The sequence below is a fragment of the Gymnoscopelus braueri genome, assembly GCF_963280865.1.
Source record: "Gymnoscopelus braueri genome assembly, chromosome: 14".
NCBI lineage: Eukaryota > Metazoa > Chordata > Actinopteri > Myctophiformes > Myctophidae > Gymnoscopelus > Gymnoscopelus braueri.
In genome coordinates, this window is record NC_137619.1 from 30,774,739 (window position 1) to 30,793,551 (window position 18,813).

Sequence of the window (18,813 nt, forward strand, 5' to 3'; positions counted from 1 at the left end):
TCATGAAAAAATGGTAGTGTTGTCAGGGTCAATTAAAAATCCAAGTTGTTTTCTTGAATTGTATCCCTCTGTTCAGAATTGTTCCCAGTGATTTTATCCTTTTTGGCATAGCCTCTCTTAAATTCCCCTGTTACCGTAAAAGGGTCTCATAATCAGCTTTGCCTCTGTCCTCGGCTGATTAAGTCATCTATCTCATTAAACCCATTCTATCTGCCTATTTTCTACTCTAGTCTGGAAATGAAAGGGGGGGGGGGGTTGAGCTTGCTGTACTCTCAAACACTGTATAGAGATTTATATAAAGCTTTCATTTCCGGCCAAGAAGATAAAGTATAATCCACTGACCACAGCAGTGCCAGATCAACACTGGGAGGCGTGTGTGTGTGTGTGTGTGTGTGTGTGTGTGTGTGTGTGTGTGTGTGTGTGTGTGTGTGTGTGTGTGTGTGTGTGTGTGTGTGTGTGTGTGTGTGTGTGTGTGTGTGTGTGTGTGTGTCCGTCCATGCGTGAGAGATTGATAGTGTGTGTATTGGTGTGTCTGCATTTGTGTATGCCTGCCTCCATGCAAGCATGTGCAACTTCTATGACTTAATATATTCTCTTAGATAAAGTCAAGAGAGTGCAACGCTCTCTATTATAGCTCTCACTGTTATGTCTGACTGCCAGCTTCTTCAGGAGTGCTGAGTGCTTCATAAACCACTGATGTTCGTGCTCAGTTATTGAACAGTAATTTCCAATGGCAGCTTCATTCATAGCCCACGGTCATTGAAAACCCATAAACATAAAATGAAATGCCACTGGAAGACACAGCGAGTTTACACAGCTCAGACAAGTTTAACTCTGTTTTATAGCACATTTTACACTGCAGCCGAACAAATATTTCAAAGGAAACTGAATTTGGGTGTGCAAGTCTGGCATGTACAATGCATTCTTGGCTGCCATATATCAAATTCAAGACTTGTCCATCTGTGAGGTCTATGGATATAGAGTACCGAAGTCTGACGTCAAAAACCTCACCCCTGGGTCACGGAAGTGTTTTTCCCATTCAGTCCTATAGACTTTTTTAACCTCACGTCATATAAGAACTGTTAGAAAAATAATAATAAATGAGCCTGGTGATTTTACTCATAGTGATGAATGGTGAAAACTCACCAATTTATCCAAAGAGTAAGAAAATAAAGCCTCTACAAATTGACTACAATTCTCAGGCTTAAATTGACATATGACTACATCTCCCATTACACACGCGGCCGCCTCCCGGTCCCACCGGCGCACATAATCAGCGTTACATCATGTTTTTTTTCTTTCTGTAGGTGAGTTGCGTTGTCAGTCCTCAGTTGTTTCATCAAGCAAACATAACGAAGGTCATGAAATCTAAGGAATCTCAGGAATGTTTTTGATGGAGAGTGACGTGCTTCAGTGCGGACAGTGAATCACAGGATTTCCTAATGTACGTTTTAACACTACTTCCGGATACCGCCGCTGAATTAATTGGTTTGACATGAGGACTTCGGTACTCTATGGGCGTTTTGTTTAGGTCACCATGACCTCAAAATGGTAAAAAAAAAGTTTCCCGCTGTCTTTCATTGTTTGAATCTGTCTTTCTGGCTGTGACAGTGGATATAAAGTTTTTGTTTTGGACTGTTTATTGTTATTTTAAAACGGACCTGAGTTACAGCTGTACTTTGACCACTTTTTTCAGTCTACACCTCTCTCCGCCAAAAATCTGCAATTTTTTGGTGAACGTTGTCCCCAGAAAAGGCATGCAGGGGTTCAAGTGGTTAACAAATGGAAGAGTGAGAGTGAGAGACTGCTTTTGGCAAGTCCTCAGGGCCATATTTTTCTCTCACTCTGTAAGCTCTCGTCTCCTGGAAAATCTAATCAAGTTAGAGTTGTTACAGAGCCGTTTCAGGTTCATGAAAGTATTAACTATCTAAAGTAGTTGCATATACTTGATGAAAGTCTCTGTGGTCGAGATAGAATATTTGCACAGTACAAATTTAATTGCACAGCTCGAGTTGCACGTTTCTCCGTAGAATTTGTGGATACAGACCTCAATTTTTTTGGTTTAATTATTTGATTATGATTAATCTACAATTTTTTGTTTGTTTGTTTTTGATTCTTGATTCCCCTGGATTCCTTGGATCATGACGCAAATTATTGATTTCTCAGATCCCATTCCATGTGGCTATGACCAAAGTTTGAGTGCCCTGGGTAGGCAACCCGGCCTGGTGGAGACTTGTGCTCTGAGGAGCACATTTTTCTAGTTTGGTTCTGTCTAAACTAAAGTATACACTGAGCATTTCCGACCTTCATCTCATTGTCCATCTACAATCCTTATCCCCTTCCTTCGTTCTGCTCCGCTCTGTCTCTCACTTTTCACTGCAAGGCTGGAGGCTTATTTCTCGGTTCTTCATTCACCGGCCTGCATTTTTGGTCATTACTTGATACAATGATAATGATAATGTTCATATTCATGTACCAAGTCTGCTTTTTTTGTTATGTGACAGTTTGCTCTTGGTTTGGAAACCAAGACAACAAAATTAAACATGAAAGTGGTCTAAACATTATGGTGGTTATATAATGCATGTACTGTAGGCACAAGGCTACAGTACCTGTTGCATCAGCATCATTCAGTTCCGCCCCAGAACGTTCCATCCTATCAGTTTAGCAGAGTAGCCCTGCAGAGGACCAGAAACATAATATTTCACTCTCCTTTGGATGAGCGGTAGATGTTTAGTTTGGTTTTTGAATCCAGTTATTACATTAGTCTTTCCTTTTCTGTACAGTAATTACTAGCATAAGTGCTCTAAAAATTGATCTTTTAAATTGATTTCTGAGGTCTGTGATTATGTTCGTAGCCTGTCTTGCACTCAGCAAGAACATCTTTACTGATTCAAATGACACGTGGTAATGTGTGAACTGTTCTGTCAGGTTGTCTTGACTACAGAATGGCATGGTAGTGTTTAAAAAAAGAAAGGACACAAGCAATGTGCCCAGTAGAGTAAATACAGTGATGAAATCAATTTGACGGCAGTCAAATCTCACACAAGGCCTTTGTTATTGCTGCCTTCCTAAACACTGGATAATGAGTTAGCCTACTGTCATAAGGCATTTGTTTAGCACTGTTTACACGCTAAACGGTCTCTGGCTCTGTAAAATTGTAAATTTCCCAGTTCCACCCATGTTTCTTTTATTCTTTCATTACAATTACAATCAGATGTCATTTAACAAGCACTGGCTTTCATTGCACCGCTTCTGCAATTACCAAATTCATAATTTCGAAAGAGTTTTTACTTCTCTGTTTGCAGAGAAGAAGAAAAAAATCAAACTTGTGAATGTGCTGCCCTTTTTTGTACATCACTTGTTCTTGTTTGATAAGAGCCAACTTGTGTTCTTGGGAATCTCCTTATCACAGACTGAATGAAGCCTGAAGGGACGTTTCTGACCTTTCAATTGAAGTTATCCGTGCGGAGAATTGTGTCTCCTTTATCTTTCTTTCCAAGTGACTGACACCTCCACACCTACCAACCCCTCAACAGACCTGAGGCCATTTCAGAATGCAGACTGAAAGAACAAAGTGATCGTGGTTCATAAGAACTTTCTGGGTATACAGTAATAATGCCATGTGGTTCAGCATTGTTATGCAATTTTATGCAACATCTACATGCACTTGTTTAGTTTAAATTACTCTTTAGTCTTGTCTTGCTGCAAATATTACATGATTTTACACCCCAGAAAAATATTTAAATTGTGCTATTCATTTACGTAAATCCTTATATAGACGAAGCCGTGTGTATACAGTACATACAGTAAATGAACATAGATGTTTCTACTTAGTCTCTACTATAAACGTTTTAGAAACTTGCTACAATATAGAGGTTGTTTCTGTAGAAAGGCCCTGTATTTGTTAGTAAAAACATTATGACATGTCTGTGTAGCAGCTATTGACCAGTCGTAACTTTATCTTCCATAAAGTAGCTTTCGATACAGCCTATTTCAAACAAACATCCAGGGTCGACATTTGTATTTGTCTTTTCTGTGCTGGAAAATGGGCATGTAATTATATATGCTGAATATGGAGTTGTTATACAAAAGGCGAGTTTAAAATGCATGGCCCGCTGTATACTGTACTCTTGCTCTTTGAGGTCTAACAAAAATGTTAATAAGGCTTAATCGGTAGCTGACAAAACACAGCCGTGGTCGTGTCTGTCCTGTGCATCTTAAGTAGCCAGCCTTATCAGAGGGAGCAGATGGAGAGAATCCAAGTGAGAGAATCACTCCTCTCAGTCTGGCTCCATCGATGTCATGACTATGAGAATGACCTTGGCCGAGTCTCAATCTGAGGTTTGAGCATAACGCACATAACGCGCTGTGTCGCACACACACACACACACACACACACACACACACACACACACACACACAGACACACAGACACACACACACACACACACACACACACACACACACACACACACACACACACACACACACACACACACACACACACACACACACACACACACACACACACACACACACACACACACAGTCTCCGGCTCCGCTGCTCCTGCACATTCCTGCTTGCATGCAGTACCTCAGCTGGAGACACTGCATACAATACAATACACCCCTCCACATTATTACTTCATCATATAGGGCTATGTATGAGGCCCTGTTCTGACTGGCAGCCCAAATCAGATTTGTGGCCAGTCTAAACAGGGTCTGAGAATCACTCATCAATCGACCTAACAGCCAGATCATTAGGTATCCAGCCTTTGTAGCGTTTCCCGTGCTGTAGGACTCTGCGATTTTGACAATATAATGTCAATTTAATGTGGATATGATGATCAAAAAGGCATTTTAGGGGCATTCGTTTCACTCAGCTAGTTCCAAACATTCAATTTAGTGCTGGAAAAGAATGACATTAACACACATTTAAGCTCTACCACAATTCTACAATAACCACGATCCCAGACCATAATATCTAGTCTCATATCACAATAATGATATTATTATATTGATATTTCGCACAGCTTTGCCTCGCTGACATGATTTGCTTGTCATAAGAACAGGATGTTACCCTGACCTCAATCCCATCGACACTTTAAATAGCACAGCCAGCTTCCACATTATCCGTATTTTTCCACTTGGTTTGATGATTCATTGGGGTTCGAGTCGCTTTTTGATGATGTCACGATGGAGCTCAAAGCTTTTAAATCAAGCCAAGATTGAGCATTTGACAGGGTATCCCAGAACACATTAATCAAGCACGTTTACAGCATTTCTTCTCTCGCTTGCCACAAACGCCTGCTCAAGAATAAACAGTCTGTGAAAGGTGATATCAGTGTTGTATTGGGATTGGCCAATAAATGCACTGAGCTATGCCAGTAGATTTACAATGAACTGGAGTTAGGTGAGATAAGGGGGGGTGGCTTTTAGAAGACAAGAGAACAATTCACGAGCAGCCATAAACAATTCCTGTACTCGGTCCTCATGGGGGAGTTGCGAGTAAGGTGACATTGTGTGTGTGTGTGTGTGTGTGTGTGTGTGTGTGTGTGTGTGTGTGTGTGTGTGTGTGTGTGTGTGTGTGTGTGTGTGTGTGTGTGTGTGTGTGTGTGTGTGTGTTTGTTTGCTCGCGCACGTGCGTGAGTGTGTGCGTGCGTGTGTGCATGCGTGCATGCGTGCGCCTGTGTGTGTTTATGTGAGAGGAGAAAGACGACATTGATGTCTAAGGTGAATGAGGCAGCAGCAGCAATTTTATTAAATCAAGGTTGTTTGCTGCATGCTGTATCATCTTTTCATGCTGTCAACTCAAAAGCAGCCAGAGTATACAGAGTCATTATCTGTGCTTTGCTTTTGTCTTGGATAAATCCACTTACCTGGCTATAAGGACAGCAGCAGTCCAGGAATAAATGAGAAAACTGGATAATTAAAAAGAGCTGGGCACAGACAATGTTCTCTATCTTTTAATCACTAGTGCAATTTGAAAATTAGTATCTAACATTTTTTTACATTGGCATAGAGTAGTTATAGTACTTAGCGGTAAGAGCTCAGAACTTATGCTGATTTACTGTAGTATAATTGCATGTCCTTGTACTATGACTAGAAAAGGACAGACTTCCACAGAGAAGCTTAATGCAGTATGCACCACCACGCGTGTTCCTATAAGCAAAGGGACATTGTTTTCTATAGGTGGGTGATTTCACAGAACCACATTAAGGCTCTTATCAAGTTTAGGTACTGATATTAAAAGCAGCTTTGGAACGTGGTAATTATCTCGTTCTGTCGCAGTCGTCCTCATGGTTCACTAGAGAATGCTCTTGCTGCCTCAGCTGATATGAAATGGCAGCGGACAGGCTAAGTGAGGTCAGCTCTCCAGTATGAAGCACTGCATCTAGTTACAATACATTAAATGAAAGAGGAGAACTGGAAAGTGGTGAAAATGTGATTCATATGTACAGTATCTACTGGGGGCATAATGTGGCCATTGAAAATGTCAGTGTTAATAAAAAATGATGTTGCTGCAAACCACATGGACCCTTAGGCTGTGTGTCCACCAAAGTTCAAAAGCGCAAGGCACTCTCATCCAAGCGGGTGTCGCTGTAGAGGGATTTTGCCTGTCAATCATCGCCTCTGCTCCGCCCCCCCCCAAAGGAAAGGCTAGGGGAGGGGAGGGGCGAGGAGGAGAGTGGGCGGGATTAATGGGCTGTGACTTCACTGCCGAAGGGCCAAGCTCAGATTACTTTTCAGCCTAATAATTCAGAAAACCCCAGACCACAGAAAATCCACTGAAGGTTCAAAGTTCAGATTTTTTGGGTGTAATTGAGGTCATAAAACCCCCCAAAAAACATAAAAAATATAAAAAGTGAAAATGAATGTCATAGAACCTTTAACTCCGGGTGACCAGGTAACCAAATGTAGACGGTAGACGCGCAGCACGGAATAGAAGCTCAGTGCCTTGCTGGCGTTTCCAGCAGAGTGTAAATATGCAGCACTTCCAAAAACTATTCAAAACATACACTGCACAAAATGTCTTGGTGGACATAGCTCCTTACCGATCCATTTGGTTCCATTTGTACAGTCGCCGAGTTGAATTAACATTTTACTGTGTTCTGTGCCCCCACCCTTCACCTATCCATCCCCCCTGCCCTGCTCTCCGCCCTGTCATTTCTTGCCCTCACTTAGTGACCCAATCTCACTAAACTTCCCTGCCTTTTAATACGGAGGCTTAAAGGAAGGAAGAAGGGATTGCCTCTTTTTCAGCCTGGGCACTGAGCCATGGCCGCAGATTATTTTTAATAGCGAGTTCATATTTTTATAGCGGATTCACGTTTGTCTCTTAAGACTTGAAGACCATTTTAATGAGCTTTTCATAACTCCGGCTTCCTCCGCTTGCGGGTAGATCCTGCTACGTGCGGCAGGCAGCTCCACCAGGCCAAGGCTATATAAGGCATGAACACTTCCCGGGACATGAAGACATGCCATTCTTCCTTTTGACAGATGGTATCCAGCAGGGAATGGTAGCAGCTCCACTTGAGTAGATTCTTGATTAAAGCATATTGCATGAAAAAAAAATAGAGAGCGCGAGAAGAAAAAAAAAGGTACAGCATGGCATTAACAGGAGTTATGGTGAATGACTATGTTGTTGCAAACCATCTATCAGCTACAGTATTTAGCAGCAACTCACGCGGGGACTGTAAATGAATCGTGATCAGTGAGCTCTGACAATGCAGGCCTCTTTGCTGTTTGTTCCGTTTGCCAGGAGCATGCAAGATAAATCAATCATTAACTTGTGTTTCATTGATGTACTGTTCTTTTTTGCACAATCCCTCAAAATATAGATGTTACACTTGGACACACCCACTTAAAGTCTTTCTCGCCCCCTCTCTTTCCCTTGCTCTGTCTCTCTCTGTCTCTGTCTGTCTGTCTCTCTCTATCTCTGTCTCCCTCCATGCCCTTTGGTCCCTGTCTGCCTCACAGACGCAGTGACCCGACGGGGGGAGGGTAACCATGCAGCGTCATTGGACAGCCGAGACACCACGAGACGCTGCGCTGAAAGGTGACCTCCAGTCATTCCACCTCCCCAAAACATTTGGTGAGTTCAGTCCTCCAGTCTAGAATGCCTTGCCTGTGCAAGTGTCACCCTAACCCCCGTCCCCTTCTCCATGCCCGTCCCCCCATCAAGAATCCCCGGAGAGTTCCTGAACCACTGGCTAGCATTCATTTCAAACCTTCTACACGAGAGTCCTCTAAGTAGGCCACCTTATCAGGTATAATTTTCTCATTTTCTATGAGAAAATGAGAACAGAAGCAGTGCACGGTGAAATTTTGAATTCCTTTCCCGTTTATCTTTCCCCTGCCTTGGGTCATTCATTGACTTATGCATCCTTCTGGAATAGCCTCCATAGCTGGGAAAGAAAATCTTTATTTCTTAATTAAGGGTGCATTTATGAGAAAGCATGTTTGCACACACTCATTTTATAAACCGAGCAAACGTATACATTGGCATCGATCAGTGGTTGTCGCCAAGGGGTTGGATAAGTCTTTATAAAACACATACAGTACACAGATGACTGCATAAGTGTGCGTGCGTGCGTGCGTGCATGTGCTTATGACTGTAAAGAACACAGTGGTGGATATTTATCTGCGATCAAATGCCTTAATAAGGATTGTTTATTATCTCTCACTCTCTCACATACACACACACACACACACACACACTAGGGGATTACGTGTGAACATATGTGTGCATGTATGTAGTGCGTGTCCCTGCTCCATTTGCTCTGTGGTGTTTCATTGTAGCACAGTTTGAAATCAATACTGTGTGATCCCATGGCCCGATGTGTCTGAGTTATTTGATACAGTGGATAACAGGCTGTTCAACATGACTCATGGTCAACATTGTTGAGTCAGTCAATAATGGTCTGGTGGTCATGTGTATTTTCACTTCAATGTGGTGTTTTCATTCTCTTTTCTTTTCTAATGGTTTCAGTTTCCACCTACAGCATGTTAAGAGTTGGTATTATAGACTAGGAATGAGTGTGTCTCTAAACTCTTTTAACGACTTAAACCCTTTATACTTTGTTGTATGACGAATAGTGGAAATAGCCAATCTACAAGTAGCTGTTTTCACTGTATGTCCCCCTATTATTTGTCGAATGTTTGCCTATCATGATATGCCCAGAATAGGGTTCATGTAGTTAAGCATCCATTTGAGGTCCTAGTGCCTAGTGACATATTTTCCCCTTGATAATGACCTTGGTATTACTGTTATACTGTATAATCCAAGTTCTTTCCAAAAACTGTTCATTTACAGTGTTAAAAGGATGACTTTCTGTGGACACATACAACAGCTCATTAAAAATACAAGATGTGGCTGTTACACACAGTCTGGGTCAGGGTCAGATTTCTGCTGTCACCAAATATGGCAAAGAAGGGAGGAGCCATGGTGGTGCAGGTATGTGTGACGCCATAGAGAGAAAATGTAAGGAAATGGGAAATACAAAACTTGATCTCATATTTTAACCATGGTAGTTGGTCTACACAACATTAATATACAGTACAGTCTAGAAGATTTAAAAAGAGAAAAAATAAAGACCAAGATTCACAGTTAGATTGTGATTTCATCCATCTATAAATATCTATGTATCTGTTTGTCTGTCAAGACCAGATCAGAATGTTTGTAAACAAACATGTAGAGCGGTGTTTCCGGGTAGAATGTTTTTGGATATTTACACAATATAAAATTAAGTGTCCAGAACGCGAACAGCGTTTTCCTAGGGAGTTGAAGGCAAGGGGGCGGGGGGGGGAGGGGCCTGAGATGCTCTCAGCAGGAGGAGCAATGTTCTCACTAAATAAGTGTAGAGGAATATCTTGTGGAGTTTCAGCTACTATGCATCCCAGAAATATATAGCTTATAAGGATTTGTAATTTTTAATTTGTAAGGAAATGTAAATATGGCAACTCATTTTGATGTAGGCCTACGTAGGTCTATGGTTTATGGTTTCCCAAGGAAGGACTATAGCCGTCACTCATGACACAATTTCTCTTTCATAACAGATACATACATGTGCCAGATAATCCCCACACCAAGAGAGTAAAAAAAGAAAAAAACGTTTCAGTCATTCAGTCCGACTTCACTGTAGCCTATAGTAGGCTTTTCATAAATGATATTTGTACTTAGGCTGTCGTGAAAGTTTATAATATTTAGAGAAATTTAAAGTTTCAAATACAAAAATAGTAGTAGTAGACCTAGTTGTGAATTAGTGGACATTAATTCTGGACATTTAGACTGAATGTTTCCTTTATCCTCATCTTGCGCTAATGCACGCAACTGTTTTGCCAGGTTTTATTTTTGTTGTTTCTCAATAACGGACGGTGCTACTGTTTCTTAAAATCTACATTCATCATTGGTGTTTGAAAGTGTAAGCATGCCGCAAATTATGAAATGATTACCTTGTCCAAGGTGACAGTTTAGCTCATGCAGAGATAATCCTTGTTGCGGCACATACGACCAAAGCACTCTAATTATCCTTGAGGTAAATTGATTTCATGTACTTGAGGGATTGATACTGCATTATGATGCACCCTGCATCGCAACTGCATTCATTATTGGCCTGGTACAGTATGAATGGTGGGAATTTTATTTGATTAGATTTTTTGCATCATTTGCAGCAATTAGAAACAATCGGGTGATCTGTGACAGGAGTGGTTTGTCACAGAACAGAACATTGCCGATTACGTAAGTTGTATTCTTTTGATAGCAGAAAACCTCAGGCTAAGGTCTTTACAATCCATTCAAAGACATTGATAAATGAAAATACACATTATAATTAGGTTAACCAACCCTAAGGCAAAGCTAATTTATCATAAGAAATGTCGCGTATGCAGCATTATGTTAGTCCCAGAGCTTGTACCCAAAGTTCATTGCGTTTGCAGCTTGTCAGAGAACCTTTCTGCAAGTGAAGCACCAGAACAGGAGGGAGATTTGTCACGGTCCATGGTATTTTGTGTGGGTTTGTGCTCTGATAATTAGCCCAATCCAAGTGCCGTGTATTTAATTGATTTCTGTCTGAATGGATTTAGCCCAAACAGGAAATACTGATATGGTTGGATTATGGAAGTTAGTTTGAGCTTGTGAGAGCAGGATTTCCTTTAGACAAACCGTTTCTGTCATCTAATTTTTGGAACTATGATTGCCTGTCAAAGGCAATGCCATTGGCTTGGGTGTGCGCCTGCATCTGACTCATCTGCTTCGGCTCTCTGTTCCATTGTTAGTTTTTATTGGACATTCAGTGTGTCCAGATACAAATGGCAACCACAGGATTCAAGTTTGGCTTGATTTATAACAAAGAAACTGAATCTTGTTCATTGGAAAACTGTGACAATGGATGTTTCCAGTGTTTAGACCACAGAATTGTATTGTTATTACAGACCCATAGTCTGACATGCTCTGTGTGCTCTGATTTTTGTTATTTTAGGGTGAATAATGGATTTTTTTGGCCATGAAGGCGCTACTGAGCATATTGCGATTGCAGTGGTTCTCAACCTTTTTTTAATTCTGGACCACTAGCATATTTCAAACAATCCTCAAGGACCCCTTCACCCCACCTCCCCACAACAATATATATATTTTTAGTATATAATAATAAGGCATAACAATAATACTAAAATACTAAAAATAGCCCACCTACAGTGCAACAATATTTTCTGTGCACGACACTTAAGACTGCCAGGAATTAATTCATTAATTCATCCGTCTACCGTCCCGTTACCAGCGAAAACGGCGATTTCATGGAATATTCTCCGTGACCACCATCCTCTCGGAGATCGGCTCATAACACGCACGGGGGTCTGGTAGAATCGGGGGGAAAGAATTGGCCGGCCGCCAATTGTGAGTACTACGGCTATCAGTAGTTCAAATTGTTTCTTGAATTTGATGGACATATTTTTTATACATTTAACAAAGATATAATATGTATTTTTGTATACATTTTAAAACATTTCCCTATGGACCACCTGTAATTATGCCATGGACCATTAGTGGTCCGTGGCCCACTGTTTGAGAAACCAGTTTGTTTCCCAGGTCGGACATGAGGACACACAAGCATGGCCAGGATTAAATAGAACAATTTTAGAACCGGGAGCTCAATTGAAAAGTGTCAATCAAACGAGGGTCAGGCCATCGCCGCAAGGCAAGGTGCTGAACTCAATTCCATACAAAAACATTATAGCGATGTCCTGTAACATTGGAAAAATATGAATACATTACACATTCTGAATAATTTATTTGGTAAGAAATTCTTTCAACATGGGTCTATGAACACCTAAGACAAGTGAACGTTTTTATATGGAAAGTTTAATTGTTTAACTTTTTAAAAGAATCAGAATACATACTGTCTCAGCAGTGTAGTTATATTTAAGCTTTGTGGGGTTGCCCACCCATCACATACCTGTCTTCAAACTTATTGCGCCCAAGAGCATTAGTGGCAACTTATTGCACTCTAATGGGCATGTCACTATCTCAAGGCACAACTGTATTGTGGCGTGCGCCGAGCGCCGACCTCAACGCCTAGATAACGTGCCATCTAACTAGCAGACACATTTTGCACCCTCTGTTGCGCCGATCATCTAGGAACACAACATTTGTGTTGTGTTTTCGCAATTGTATATCACAATTAGGACACCAAAGGATCCTATATAGCAAAGAGAAACTTGTCCTGCGAGACTTCATTTCCTACTACAGTACTGTAGTTTGATGTTTACTGTACTTCCAACAAGAGCTATTTGGCATTCAGGCAACCTCCTCAAGAGCTCCCATAGCGATTGCAGAGTAATCTTTCTCTAACCCAGTAAATCTCTGTGATCACTCAACACTCTCTCTCTCTCTCTCTCACGCACACACACACACACACACACACACACACACACACACACACACACACACACACACACACACACACACACACACACACACACACACACACACACACACACACACACACACACACACACACACTTACTTACTTACTTACTTACTTACTTACTTACTTACTTACTTACTTACTTACTCTTACTATGTTTTCATTTTTATTATGTGCTCAATGTTTTGATTAATTATGGCAGTATTATGAGTCGTCAAAACTGCAAGTCATGTCTCTTTTATTCTTTGGAAAAGGGACTTGTCTGTCCCTAAGAGATACGTCTATGATCCGTAGTGTTTCTGTGTCAGCTAAAACTGTGTAAGCTGCTTACAGTTTTGGTTATTCCACTCTTATTAATGTATAATTGAGTAAACATTGATAAACAAGCACTGCACATGGTCCTTTATTCTGCTATCAAAAAGAGACGGAGTGAGAAAAAATAACAATACAGTAAATAATGGAGTTCTAATTGATGGAAGTAGTACAACAATACGATATTTTAGCTACAATTAATTAAATGAGAACCATGGAACACATTTCTAATATCACAATGAAAAGTTTTTGGCAGTTTTCTTAAGGCTTTGCAAGTTGGTGTATACATTGGAATAAGTTTAGTTTAATTTAGCAGTTCTTTACTCCCTTGGAATACACAAGTCCAAAATAGGAAAGCTATAATTTAGCAGTTCTTTATTCCCTGCTCTTCCGGGGGTCAAATAGTCCTCCGATTTGAGCCATAGCACCCGCCTATCATGCAGTTATTTTGAACTCAAACATTAAATGAGTTGTGGAGAAAGTTTGGCTTTCGCTTAGAACTTGCGACCCTGACCTGAAGACATGCTATGTATGCAAGAGGAACACAGAGACAGAGAGAGAAAGACTTAATAATGCAGACACTGAATCAGACTCTGACCAGGCCTGGCTTAACGCACAGGCTTACGGGACTGCAGCCCTGGGCACCAAGCTCCGTGGGGGCACCAAATCCCAATGGCACCAAACCCCCGGGCAAAAAACAAAACAAAACAAATACTGCCTATTGTACATAACGGCGCTATATCAGCGACTAAATATTGTCCCCGGAGTGGTGCTGGAGAAAATTAAAATGCATTTAATTTTCAGGTTCTTAACTCTGCCCTTGACCCACTCCCCTCTCTCCCTATGGAACCTTTGTGTTTACTGTAGCTGCCAGAACACACTGTCCCTAACCTGACATTGACTTATCTCCCTGCATTTCCTGTCCCATAGCCTAAATTAATTTTCCTGCGGTGCTGGTCAAATCATGTGTCTGGCTATTTGGTGAATGAGAGCAGTGGCATGAGGAGGGAAGGGCAGGCCTTGGAGCATATCGTTGTGTAGTCTAACCCTTGTGCATTACTGCAATATTAAATGCAACCTGTGTGCCCTCAAGTCTCACTGGACACGCTCCAAGAATTTTAATGCTGACCTACAGTACTATATTTTACCTCCCTGACCATTTGGAGGTCAGGGAGGCTGTTCAGTGAATACAATGTTCATTGTTGGTGAAATGTCTTGCAGTGCATTGTATGGAAAGGCCAGAGAACCCAACCCACAGCCTGCCAACCAAGCATTGTAGATCACATTGACAGTGTACACATTGTGTGTACTGTACTGTATATCACACTCCATACACAGTAAAATCCTTTTAATTTAACAATGGACCCAAATGAAACAAGTCCACTTTTGCCCACTGAGGAATTGACTGTCTACTCAGTGTTGCCTGGACGTCATGCAGTGCAATATGGACAAGAGAACATGACAACAATTTACAATTTAGGCATTTAGCTCTTATCTTGGGTGAGTTTTGGACAGAATAGGCTATGTACCAAAACATTTGTTGTGCATAAACAATCCAACAAACCAGAATGGTGCAAGAGTATTGTCAGTTGGAAATGAGTGTGGCACAGTGCTTAAAGATGGGGTGCCATGATATTTTTCAACCCTAAAACCTGATCATAAGGTATTATTATTATGTAAGGATTTTTTTCAACAAAAAAAAAGTGTACAGTAAGTGTTAAAATGTTGTTTTTATGTGGACATGCCTCCAGTTCATTAAGTATACCTGGTTCTCACCTTAGCACCTCCTCCACCACCTTAGCACCACCCACCTGTCCTAGTCCCTCCTCCTCCTCATGCCCACACCTGTTGTGTTATGATAATGAGGGGGAGGGTATGGCTTTGTGATGTCACTAAAGCGCTGTTTCTCTATTGGCACGTTTGACCCTCAAGGTTTCAGCCTCCAGGAAGAAACTCCAAATAGTCAGAGAAGACATAAAACACCATAAAAACACCACCGGGGGGCTTAATGAAGTTCTATCAACCTCATAGACACATGAAAAACAGAAAAAGTGCAAAAACATGGCACCACCTCTTTAATTTGTAAATTATTAGGTGCCGGAGGTCATGAACCTGACTAAGTCGATTGTAGCCCTCGGCAAGTAGCGTAGTGAGGTAGGAGACAGACCGCCCGGCAAACGGTCACAACCATTTTTCTAACAGCGAATATATTGCTGCGTTCACACTGGCAGGTACGAAAGTTGCAAAGATGCAAAGCTACACAGCATATTTGTAGCTTTGCATCTTTATAGCTGAAGTTGAAATCAGCTCAACTGTTTTGTAGCTTTGTAGCTGTGGTAGCTTTTGTAGCAGCTAAAAACGTTGGATGTATCTTGTTATCTTCATGTCGCTGGCTTCTGTTGAAAAAGAATGGTAGCCTGTATCTTTGTAGCTGCCCTTGTGAAGGCAGCATAAAGTGGTTATTGTGAAGATTTATGAACCTAACTTTCATTTCATCCATGGTCCTTTTCCATTGCAGGAAGGGACATTGAGGGGAAAATGTAAAATCTGAATTAATAATAAATAGCCTAAATAAAAACGTATAGCATTGTATGTGCATTTGCAGAAATTAAGCCCTGGTGGGGACTATATGGGGAGTTGCTTCATGATCCAAGGAATCCAGGGGAAACAATTTTGATTGTACGCCGAACGTTTCACATCAATCTGATGCAGTCTTCAACATTTGTGGCAATTTTTGCCACAAACTTGACAAGCCAATCATGGCCGAATGGAAATATGAAAAATCGGACAGATTTTTTTCTTGATCAAATGACTACAGACATAATGTGTAGAATTTATTCCTTGGTCTACTGGGAGTGTGTGTACAAAGTGTCACACCGATCATTCCAGTGGTGTCCGAGATTAGCTGTTTACAGACGGTCGGATGGACAGACGGACTCACGAGCAAAAACATATTTATCAAGTAAATAGAGTGCCAAGAAAACAAGTACATTACTATCTGAGTGTATTATTTAGATTCTGCATCAGTGGAGAATTCAATAGCATAAGATGCATTTTTTTTCCCAGAGCAATCCATTTAGAGGCAGTGGGTGATTGTAGTGAGTGACCTGCTAGTGCCAGATTGGCTGAACAGTTGCACACCACTAAACGTTATTGACTCGAATAGAGAAGCTCAACCTAATGAATGGAGCAAATCATGTGCATACAGAGCCAGAGCTTTTAAGTCATCAATTACTTTTCTGCTCTATCACAGAGCCAATTATCAAACACCATTGTTGTTTTAATTGTTTTTATTTTAATTTATTTATTGGAGTTGTTTAGAACTTATACTTTTAAATGAAAATGAATAGAAAGAACAGAAGAGTTTGGTTTGGTGTTTCATTTTCTCTCTCTCCCTTACTCTTTCTCTCTTTGTCTCCCTGTTGGTATGTATGCTTGTGTCTAGTACAGTACAGCCATTTATGATTAACAGTTGATATGATCAAACATTTATGATGCATGCAATGCATTATGCATTTTGAGATCAAAACAGGATGATCTCAGTATGACATAGGAAGGTCATCACTGCCGGACTTAGAGGGACTATGGCAGCCTGTGAGGGACACATTGCATTGTTGGTTAAAAAAGAAGGAAAAAAATGTCAATAACCAAACTTATTACACACTTTCTCAAAATTTAAATGTTCAAATATAGGTTAAAATAGTTAAAGCCATAGGTGAGGCAAATTAGCAATAACATGTAAGGTGAATGACAGCACTTGATCCTTTTTTCCACTCTAGGGGTTTTTGTGACAACAGCAGTAGGTCACTTTCAACATTCTGTCTACTTCAAAGGAAAGGAAAAGCAGAGATATACTGTATACTTAATGCTATTCAATTGGTGAGGTCTTCCTCGTCACACATTAGTATAAACAATCCATGAATGTCATTTGAAGAACAGCCTTGCAGTGGTGTAAAGTAACTAAGTACATTTACTCAAGTACTGTACTTAAGTACAATTTTGTGGTACTTTTACTTTACCGGAGCATTTCCAATTGTCTATACTTTTACTTCTACTCCACTACATCTCAGAGGCAAATATTGTACTTTTACTCCGCTACAATTATTTGAAAACCTTAGTTACTAGTTACTTTGCAGATATAAAAGAATATATTCTAAAACATACATTAACCACTTTAGCCCTATTTTAAACCTAGGCTATTTGAAAATAGCCGATCTACAAGCTCACAACGCATTGTGAGCTTGTAGATCTGCTATTTTCAAACATATTAGTACTTTTACTTTTGGTACTTTAAGTACATTTTGAGACCAATGCTTTTGTACCTTTACTCAAGTACATTTTTAATTCCGGACTTTTACTTGTAACAGAGTTTTTCTACATTGCAGAATTGATACTTTTACTTAAGTAAAACATTTGAGTACTTTTCCCCACCACTGTATGAATGTCATTTGAAGAACAGCCTTGAAAAGGAATGTGCATACGAAATGTGGAAGCCTGGTTGGTTGTGTAGCATTTTCCAACTCCTGTTTTATCTTTTTGCTCCCAGGTCACCCGCCAGGTCAGTTATTTGGTTTATTCAACCTCTTAGGAATGTTTCCTTTTGAAAACCCCCCCGGTGGATATCAAGGCATGGATCACGACGGCACGCTGATGAATTGGTTTGCCTGTCTCCCTTTGAACGCGGTATCTTGGTGCGTTAACATTACGATGATGAATTATGGCAACTTCCATTCGCGGAGACTCCCGTCAGACTGGAAGGAACTGGGATTTCCAAGTGGGATATCGCGAATGCCATCAATATTTCTCCGGCCGTTAAACAGGCATGCTGTGAGGTGTGTTTTTTTTTCAGAAAGGTTTTCAGAGACATAAACCAAAGTAAATACTTGGAACATCACATAGCGATGACGTTCTGTATAAGCCTTGAGTTTGTGGTCGCTGCAGCACTTTCTCCTCAATAATTGGAGCTCCTGATTAATCTCACCAATACTTTCTAGAGTTACTGTACACACTGTGACGGATGATGAAGTGATGAAAGCACTGCTTTAGTTGCCATTCAGTCTCGTCTCTAATTTGGATAAATCCCACTGACCTGAGCCTAAAACAGACCGTGGATTGATCTTCCACTTGTCTAAAAACTCAGTTCTCAGTTCCAATGTACTGTACTGTGTCTTTTGCTTATCCACCATTCGTTATTTATCTCACACGCACACGCACACGCGCGCGCACACACACACACACACACACACACACACACACACACACACACACACACACACACACACACACACACACACACACACACACACACACACACACACATACTGTACACACACACACTCATCCATTATGCTCTCTCTCTCTCTCTCTCTCTCTATTTTCCTCTCATGCACTTTCTTTGGTACACTGCCTCCAGCTTTTATTTGCTTGGCCCTCTAATTTTTTATGTGCATGGTGTTGTTTAGAAGTGGCATTGACATGATGCACTATGTGTGGTACGGTATTATTCACTGAATAGAACATTATATGTGAATATGACTTCTTGAAGAGCAGCATAGAGAACAGAGAGGGCATTTCTTGT

General features: G+C 40.8%; 1 protein-coding gene across 2 annotated transcripts in view; it reads left to right on the forward strand.

Moving 5' to 3' along the window:
* The window catches only part of chrm3a (cholinergic receptor, muscarinic 3a), a 97,459-nt gene that overhangs the window by 25,861 nt on the left and 52,785 nt on the right, over positions 1-18,813 (forward strand). For both annotated transcript variants that reach the window (XM_080448631.1, XM_080448632.1), the window contains exon 2: positions 7,981-8,095. The gene's annotated coding sequence lies outside the window, so the exon portion shown is untranslated. The remainder of the gene's footprint in view (positions 1-7,980; positions 8,096-18,813) is intronic.